At 32.8% G+C, this 9,206-nt stretch overlaps 1 pseudogene; it reads left to right on the top strand.

Annotated features, from left to right (window-relative positions):
• The first annotated feature begins 4,089 nt into the window (after nucleotides 1–4,089).
• LOC128169372 (multiple epidermal growth factor-like domains protein 6) overlaps nucleotides 4,090–9,206 on the top strand; it is an 80,492-nt pseudogene continuing 75,375 nt past the window's right edge.

Consider the following 9,206-nt stretch of genomic DNA (forward strand, 5'->3'; position numbering starts at 1 on the left):
AGAGAGAGAGAAAACTGAAAGAGTACTAATTAATACTTAATTGTATGATTTAAATTTCAAATTCATTCACTTATTCAAAAAATATTATATAAGTATTAACTTTAGTTCAATAGTTCAATAATTTTGCATTTTTCTCTTATGTCATTAGTTGATAAAGTTGATGAAGAAGACCGCCCCCCCCCCCCCCCCCCCCCGCAATTAGAACAAAAAAGAAAAGAAAAGAAAACGAGAATCATTGCTGAAATGAAATAATTAACAATGAGTTCCGTGTTGCTGCATGTATGAAAGATGTAAACACTGTTAGCCAGTGGTAGAATAAAGTCAAGCTTGAGTCGCTGTTCAGAAATATTTATTACACAGAAAAAACCTGAAATTTTGTAATTATACGAGTAACACAGAATAGACACAAATGACAAGACAATTGAACACTGACAATGAAATGAAACAGTAATATATAGAATGAGCAATATTTCTTACCGGTACAAACAATCCTAATGCTACATGTATAATTCTATATACATTGTATATTTCTATACTTTATGCACCGTTCTGACCCGTTCAAGTGCTAGGCGGAGAATGCCAGTGCTGAGTAAGATTTTGGCGGGAGAGAGTGCATGAAGAATTAGTCATGTGACCCTATTATCCATTCCTGTCATTGTCCATATTAAACATTTTTAACTCTCATACAAAAACACTCACTCTACACACGTATACCTATTCAACACGTACGCAATCGCCGCTGTAAATTAATATATAAATTATATAACTAGTTACATTAACAATTTCCGAAAATAAAAGCATTGTTATCTTCTCGTCGTCTTAAACGTTGCCATTTCAGGATCACCAAATAATTTCAAAGAAGCAAAACTTAGATTTTTTGCAGTATAGAAAGAGTTTGTGCATGGAATTAGAGTCGTCAACGGTTGTCAATGGAAAGGCAGTGTATTTGTGACACCCCTGAACTGTTATGAAAGAAAAGTAACTAACCGAAATGTTTAATTAGGTTTTCTTTGAAAAGATGCTGATGCTGTTAAAATTGCTCTCGGTTATGCATACTATAGTAATCAGATATGCAAGAAGCTAAAAATTAAAAAAAAAAGGTTAAGATAAAATGCTTAGATAGTTCCGATTATTATTGTTTAAAACCGTACCATGCCTATATCTGATTAATAAACTAATTGACGTTTATACTGTTTGTATTATTATGCTATGATTTTTTTCTATTGCCTTTCATACTAAAACTAACTGATTGGAAGCTATTTTTAATGGTTTGTTTTTTAGCAATATGCGATGCTTTTTAAAGATATTTGAAAATTTGAGATCAAATTTTGGTTTTAACAACAATTATTCAAACGTGTAAATAAATGTTGCAAACTTCTGGGTTCTAAACGTTAATGCCTACATTCTTGTACGATACATTGATAAGTAAAAAAAAAAATCCCCTTTGGGTCTTTGGATGTTGGTCATGTTAGATCAATATTGAATTTATGAACAAAAAGGAAACAAAAAAAACCCTCAGTGTAAGGAAATGAATTTGCGCCATGAAAAAATATTATCTGCAAATTTCTTCATAAGTTTATTTCCGCATATTTAAAAAAAAATATTTTTTTTATTTGACAACAATGGGCATTAGAATAGAGAATTGCTTGGTGGTTCCAAGAAATTCATCATAACCCTGTATAACTGTGCTAAATTAGGAAAAAAAGATACTGGTAAATCTAATTTACTGCTGTAGAAATTTAAAAACAACGTTTTCTCAATGTCGCTTGCCATGTTTCACCATTATATAGATATTTTTTTTTAAAATGTATAATTCTTAAAAAGCAAAGCCTTCTTTAGGCAAGTTTCTTATTCCACTTCCATGGAAGTTTCAAATTTCAATTTAAAAAATCAATAACATTCACAAAGCACACATTTTTTTTATTTTTCTATTCCACTAGAATTACTCTGATATGATAAATTCTTCATAATATTGATCGAAAAAATAATTTCCGTGACTTATAGGCATGTTGACATGAAAAGTTTGAAATGTACACATGAGGACTGATAAGATTATTTTGTCCGGGTGCATACCTTTAGCGTTTTGCAGTGAGTTGTTAGTGATTCACCAAAGCTATGAATTGTATCTCAATTCTTCTATGTCTGGCTCATTTGTCTGTGACTCATGCATATAGTAAGTAGAACGACTTTTTTGTTGCCTATATGTATTTAACAGCCGCTTTATAATTAGAGTTGTTACATATAAAATCTAAGAAAACAAATCAGACAAACATTGCAATCGGGTTTTTTTTTCCAACAATATCCTACTGTACCCTATACAAAGCATACCCTTAATAATGATGTTTTATCAACTAATGTGCGAGTACCCATCATGCCGAGTACCCATTATTGCCGATTGTTATAAAAACAGCAAGATTTCCGCTATCTATTCGTTGTTTTTAGCTACAAACCAAAATAAATTCATTTAAGACACTATATGAGTTCAGAAAAAGACAATTTACTTCAAACATCTCGGAACTTACCTTCACAAAGGTAAGCCTATGAAAACGTATCTCAATTGTATCCGAGCGATGACACATGCCACTCATGTTTACCTCTGTGTTATGATATTTGACAAAAATAAGCAAGATATCATTTCTACTTCACAATATTTAACAACGAAAACCGAGCGTCTGCTTGCTTGTAAGACGCCATTTTGTTTGCAACCTGAGGCAGATCAAAGATTTATTCACATGCGCCTCCGGTGTAGATCAGAGGCATTGCTATTAATTTTCACACACATTATTTCTTAAACTGGACATACTTATACTTATTTTAAAATAGATTTCAATAAATAAACAATGGATTTCTTTAATTTCTAAGCATTTGTCCCGAGACATGTGAAGTACATTTGTGTGCATGTGGCCACAGGGACATTGATAGAATATTGCTTATAATATCATTGAATTGCGTTTAAGATATAATTGTTATGTTATATTCGTGCATTTTATCTTATATTGTTAAATTATTTTAAAATGTTAACCTTTTTACCGATTAATTACTGGAAAATAAGAAAAAATATGAGCGGAAATAGTTGGTACTTGAATTTCTTGTAAATCGAAGGTCATGGACAAGGTTCATTTTTAGAAGTAAGTCGATACTGATGAGAATAAAATAACAATTATTTCTCAAATTAATTAAATGAACAGTGCAGAGATTTGCCTATACATTTTTACATGACAGCTTACATGAAGAGAGTAATAGAGAAAACTTGTGTATTTTTTGGCAATAGTTGGTATTTGCATGTTATACCATCTCTCTCTCTCTCTCTCTCTCTCTCTCTCTCTCTCGTTTTGAAAAAACAATATTAAGATATTTATTTTTTGTGCCAATTTTTGCATGAAACACAACTACATTAAGTTTAATTCAATCTGACAATGATGGTAAACCTTGGTTTTGAGATAATAAATTATATTTACATTTGCAAATATGCTTCCTTATATGAACCTATAGAATAGTGAAAACGTTCAATTCTGTATGAACGTTTTTGTGACGTCACAATGATCATAGCACGCGCTTATCACTGGTCGCTTGGATTATTGTTAACTTAAAATCTCGGTAATTTTAACAGTTCTGAACGATTTGTCTTTTTCATACGTAAATATAAGTAATAAACAGCAATGTTTAAAAGTTCACCAGGATATGAAGTTGGTTGTTACGCGATCAAATCTACTGAGAAGCCCTTCTGGCTTCACAGGATTTGATCAAACCAACTTAATATCCCATTGAACTTTTTAAATGAACTTTTTAAATTGTTGTTTTTTTCTTAAATGAATAGAGGTACCATTCGATTACAGAAGTTTGTGTTATAATGTTCTCCACCCTACTTTAAATTGTACTGATAATGATACTTCAATTGTTGTTTTTTTTTAATTTGTGCCCTCATGTAATTTAGCAATTTTTTCAAATTGCTAGTAGATGTGAAAATACGCTTTGTCAACAATGCCATCGAAAGAGAGGCCATATATTTTGCAATTTTAGTGTTAATAGTTAACATTCGATATTATTTACTAATAAGATTTTGACTTTATATAGGTTGTAGTTATACTGGCTTCTACGGGACGTATTGTAACATTTCCTGTCCTATCAACTGTAGAGACAACACATGCCACCCAGGAAATGGGAACTGCGATAAGTGTAAGACAGGTCGCTATGGGAGTCGCTGCGACAATTATTGCCCAAACCACTGTAACGGGAACACCTGTGACAAAGGGGATGGCACGTGTTCGACATGTGAACCTGGCTTCTATGGGAGTAAATGTGGGATAACCTGCCCAACCAACTGCAAATACAACGTTTGTAACAGCGGAGACGGAACTTGTTCATCGTGTGATCATGGCTTTTATGGGAGTCAATGTAAAATATATTGTCCAACTAACTGCAAAGACAACGATTGTGACCAAGAACATGGGACCTGTTCTTCGTGTAAACCAGGCTTCTATAAGATTCATTGTGATACTCCATGTCCCACCAACTGTAAAGACAACAGCTGTCACTTTGATTATGGAACATGTTCTCAATGCAAACCTGGATGGACAGGAACAACTTGCCAAACAAGTTAGTGTACGAGCGTTGTTCGGAAATTATTGTGACATTGTGGCTTTAAAAGGTCTTCTTCTGAGATTTCCATCAGTTTATTTGTTTTCGTTGCGCCGCCTTAACGTCAAAATTCAATGTAAAGTCGTTGTCAGATTTTTATTGTTTGGTAAATATATGTGTACCATATCCGTATTTCAACTCGAACATCAGTGAAACCTAATCAGCAGTTAGTCGCAAAGAATAGCAAAATGAACATATTTAATTTGATTTTTTTATCATTAACTGTATTTCTAGGGACACTTATAAAGTAGATGTTTAAGTTGTTTAATCTCCGAGTTCATGGCTGCGCCGGGTACCCCGACCACCGACTTGTTTATCTACTGTCGTACACAAATTTAAAATATTAAATATTCCTTTAATATTACTTTGTTTTATTATTTGTTGGTGTTTCTTCAGTGTCTATGCCAATTTTTACCAAAATTCGTCACTTAGAAATGAAAATAATCGATTTGGCTCAATCATTTCCGAACAACCCTCGTAATTATTTTACCATTGTATAAATAACTTTTTAAATGAAAACTAGATGGAAAGGTATAAACTTACATGTTTCATTTATAACTGATATCGACAGAATGTAGGGAGGGTTGGTTTGGTGAGGAATGTAATCACTAATGTTCAGGACATTGTCGGGACAACATGATCTGTAACTACGTGACCGGTCACTGTGAACGAGGCTGCTCTCTTGGATGGACAGGATACCGGTGTGAGAAAGGTAGTGAATCTTTCTGTTCTTAATTCAAAATTAATCTAAATCATGACACTTAAATATAAGCAATTTCAATGTAAATGAACACGAAATACTTTTTTGCGTTAATGACATGAAAAGAAAAATATGTTAAAAAGAATGCGAGGATGGTACCTTTGGTTTGGAATGTACCAACAAATGTAGCGGCCATTGTTTGGATGATTCCCCGTGTAATAAAAAGACTGGTGTTTGTGATAGAGGATGCAGTCCAGGGTACATTAACAGTAACTGCGGCGCAGGTTAGTGATTACAATTATTTCCTACAAGTCCATAAAAATGTATCTTTCTAAACATGATTGACACTAATTGTGGCGTGATACATGTAAATATCGTTGATTGTAAAAGTCTGTTTGAAGGCAGATGTGAAATTATCAAGAATTACATTGTTGTTCTTCAATCATTTAAAGCATATCTTTAACAGCATGCACACGCCATCGCATTCAAAAAGCATAGCATTGGAATATCACAACATAACATCTCATACATTCTCAATTGTTATATACCCATAGCATTCCATAGCAAAGCACACTTGATTTTAAATCGATTTTAAATGCTTTTATTTCAAAGAATAAGTGTTTACAATATAGATAAGTGGCACACTTTGAGTTCTTATCATTTCACTTCGAAATGTTTGGAACTCTTATGTATAAGGAGGCGTTTTTGTTTTAATAAAATAGCATAGCAAAGCAAACCATATCATAAACTCCTTCACTTTGATTTCTCATCGCATAACATCTTATAGCATTGTATTAAAATTTCATATCATATCATTAAAATTACTATAACACAGCATTATATTGTAGCAGATATGTATGAAATTACTGTTGTAGTTTTGCCTGTATTTTTCATATCGTTTTGGGGAGTTGATTTTATTCAACTGTCCTATGCAGTTACTCAGGCAAACCGAAAGTGAAACAGTGTTTGGACCTCAGCACAAATCATTGCTGCTGACAAGACTTAGTTCTTGGAAATAATTCATAAAATCGATATAATGCACGCTAAAGCTTTGTTTTTCAAGGAAACTTATTTATAAATGCCTTGAAAATAGTCATATTTAAAATGGTACGAACAATTTAAACATTTTTGTCGTCGTGTATATTTCTACGCCAGAGTTCAATATAGTCTCGTTCAACTCGACGCTCGGCTGTCTCCGTAAATCCTTGTCGGAGATTAACGGTGTCAGCCGAGCGTTTGGTTAAACGAGACTAGAATTCAATATTGCTTGGATCCATACAATTTTCGAGAAATATTTCTATTACTGATACATAGTTTGATTGAATTAATTATATCTTTAAATATTATTTAACATGATTCATATAGGGGTTTCTCGACATTCTTGTCGAAAAAGTCAAACAAGTCATATCATAAAAATGTGCGTAATTCAAATTAAAAACTACATGTACTTGTCATGCAAAATAACATATCATTGAATTTAAAATAAATAGACATCGACAAAATCAACTCCTGTAAGTTCTTCAGTATTTGATTTAGAAATACATGTCATTATCTTCAGAAAAAAAGCATCTACATATTCTTGATTAAGTATGTTATCTTTTTACTTAGAGTGTTCAACCGGATATTTTGGAATGAACTGTCGCGAGAATTGTAGCGGTCATTGTGTTAACAATGAATCATGTGACCACGTCACTGGGGTGTGCTTTAATGGTTGTCAGGACGGGTACATTGGAACACGTTGTGATGATAGTGAGACATACAATACATTTACATTTTCCACCTATTTTTAAGGAATACAATATAATACATCGATTTTTTTTTTCTTTTAGTATGTATTTTAACTATCAAATTTTATTTCCTACACATATTTTAGTATGCAAAAAAGGATATTACGGCAAAAACTGTTCTTTTGTTTGTTCTCCTAATTGTAAGACGTGTCGACACACGGACGGATTGTGTTCTTGCAAGGCAGGATGGATGGGTCCAAATTGTACTACAGGTAATAAAAATTACACAGTGCAAGGGCCATAATGTTGTCTCTACATAAATCTGTCCCTTTGGGTTTGCCCGCATGCTTATGATTTTTATGAAATGTAAATATTCTTTGCACCCGAAATGGTTTAAGACGATTTTTTCAGAGTGTGTTTGGTCGTTTGGAGAGAATTGCCAGTATCCATGTGGTGGATACTGTATCGATCAGAGATGTGACAGATTCAACGGAAGCTGTCTGTTTGGCAACTGTACATTAGGTAATGAATTTTATGCTAATCTGTTAATCCAGTTTGTAAAAAATATTTGTTTGAAGATGTTCTGTTGAAAATTGTACTGTAATTAATGCATTTAACTTGATTCAAATTTGTGATAAAATGAAAGTTTCATATTATTCGTTTGGTAAGTGTTCAATTGGTATTTTCCCCCTCATATGTACTATATGTATTGGGTGACCTGTAAAGACGTCTAAATTATTGTATTTACTGTTCAACACAGGTACTCAACAGAATGACGATTCGAAACATATAACACCAGTAACCATAGCTTTTATTGTTGGACTCTCGGCCTCAGTCATTGTAAACATTGTCGCCATCGGTTCCTTTCTGTTAGAGTTGAGGTACACATAGTAACAGGTAACCATGTACTAGTAAACAGAGTGTTAATTTCAGTATTTTGTTTTCTTTCATTCATAAATGAATTGACTTAAGATATGGATATAAAATTAAGGATCCATTCAAAGTATATGGACAACAGGCACTGTCAATGTTGTGACTCTGCTGGTTCAACCTGCACATCGAAGAATGAATCACTACAGAAGGTCTACTCTACACTAACATTTGTTAAAGTCTTTTGAAAAAAACCCCAGCGGTATCAGTTTTTACTTGTATTGTACTTATGTTGTTTAAACTATTTATATTTTTGTTATAAAATAAAAAAAACAAAAAAACATGGACGTTGTTGTTTGCCTATATTGAAAAGAATATTGACTTAATGAAAACATTTTTTTTCTTGCAACAAGTACATACTTTGTTTGTTCTGAATGCTAAAGATTGGATCAAATAATAAATCTATAAAATAGAATCTTTCTCAATACATGTTGGTCGTCGCTTATTCTCGTTATATGTTGGTCATCAATTAAAAAAAGACTTATTTATCAAAATTGAAGATAAAAAGTTGCTTTGATTTATTTAGATAGTAAAAACAACCTGATATTAATCTTTTATTATGAAATATTTTACACATTACAAAAAAGCAGTTTTGGAAAATATATCTTTTTTATTAGATAGATGGGATTTTAATCTTTGTGACACTATAAGTCAAACATATTCTCCATTGTATTTCTTAACTTAGATGTTTTATTTTAAAAAAAAAAGCTACAGACTATGTAAATAAAGTGCTGATTGTGAACTTTATATTCTTAGAATGATAATAAATAAATACTTATTAAATGTTCAGGATTAATGTTCGCATGAAATTTTGCCCATACTATTATTCCTTTTAAAGTCCTTATCCGAACCACCATGGTTAATTAAGCCGGTGTTTCTCCCTTATATTCGTGGTGCAAAGCAGATTGACATCCCCCCCTTGATGGAAAACCAGTCCGCCGGGTGTAAACTCTTGCACATCCCGGTTGTATATACTGGGTGTAAACTCCTTGCATACACCCGTTGCAAACCCCTTGCATATACCCGGTGTAAACTCCTTGCATATACCCGGTGTAAACTCCTTGCATATACCCGGTGTAAACTCCTTGCATATACCCGTTGTAAACTCCTTGCATATACCCGGTGTAAACCCCTTGCATATACCCGTTGTAAACTCCTTGCATATACCCGGTGTAAACTCCTTTCATATACCGGTACCCGACTTAAGCTGG

This window comes from Crassostrea angulata, unplaced genomic scaffold (genome assembly GCF_025612915.1).
Source record: "Crassostrea angulata isolate pt1a10 unplaced genomic scaffold, ASM2561291v2 HiC_scaffold_122, whole genome shotgun sequence".
In the NCBI taxonomy this organism is placed as follows: domain Eukaryota; kingdom Metazoa; phylum Mollusca; class Bivalvia; order Ostreida; family Ostreidae; genus Magallana; species Magallana angulata.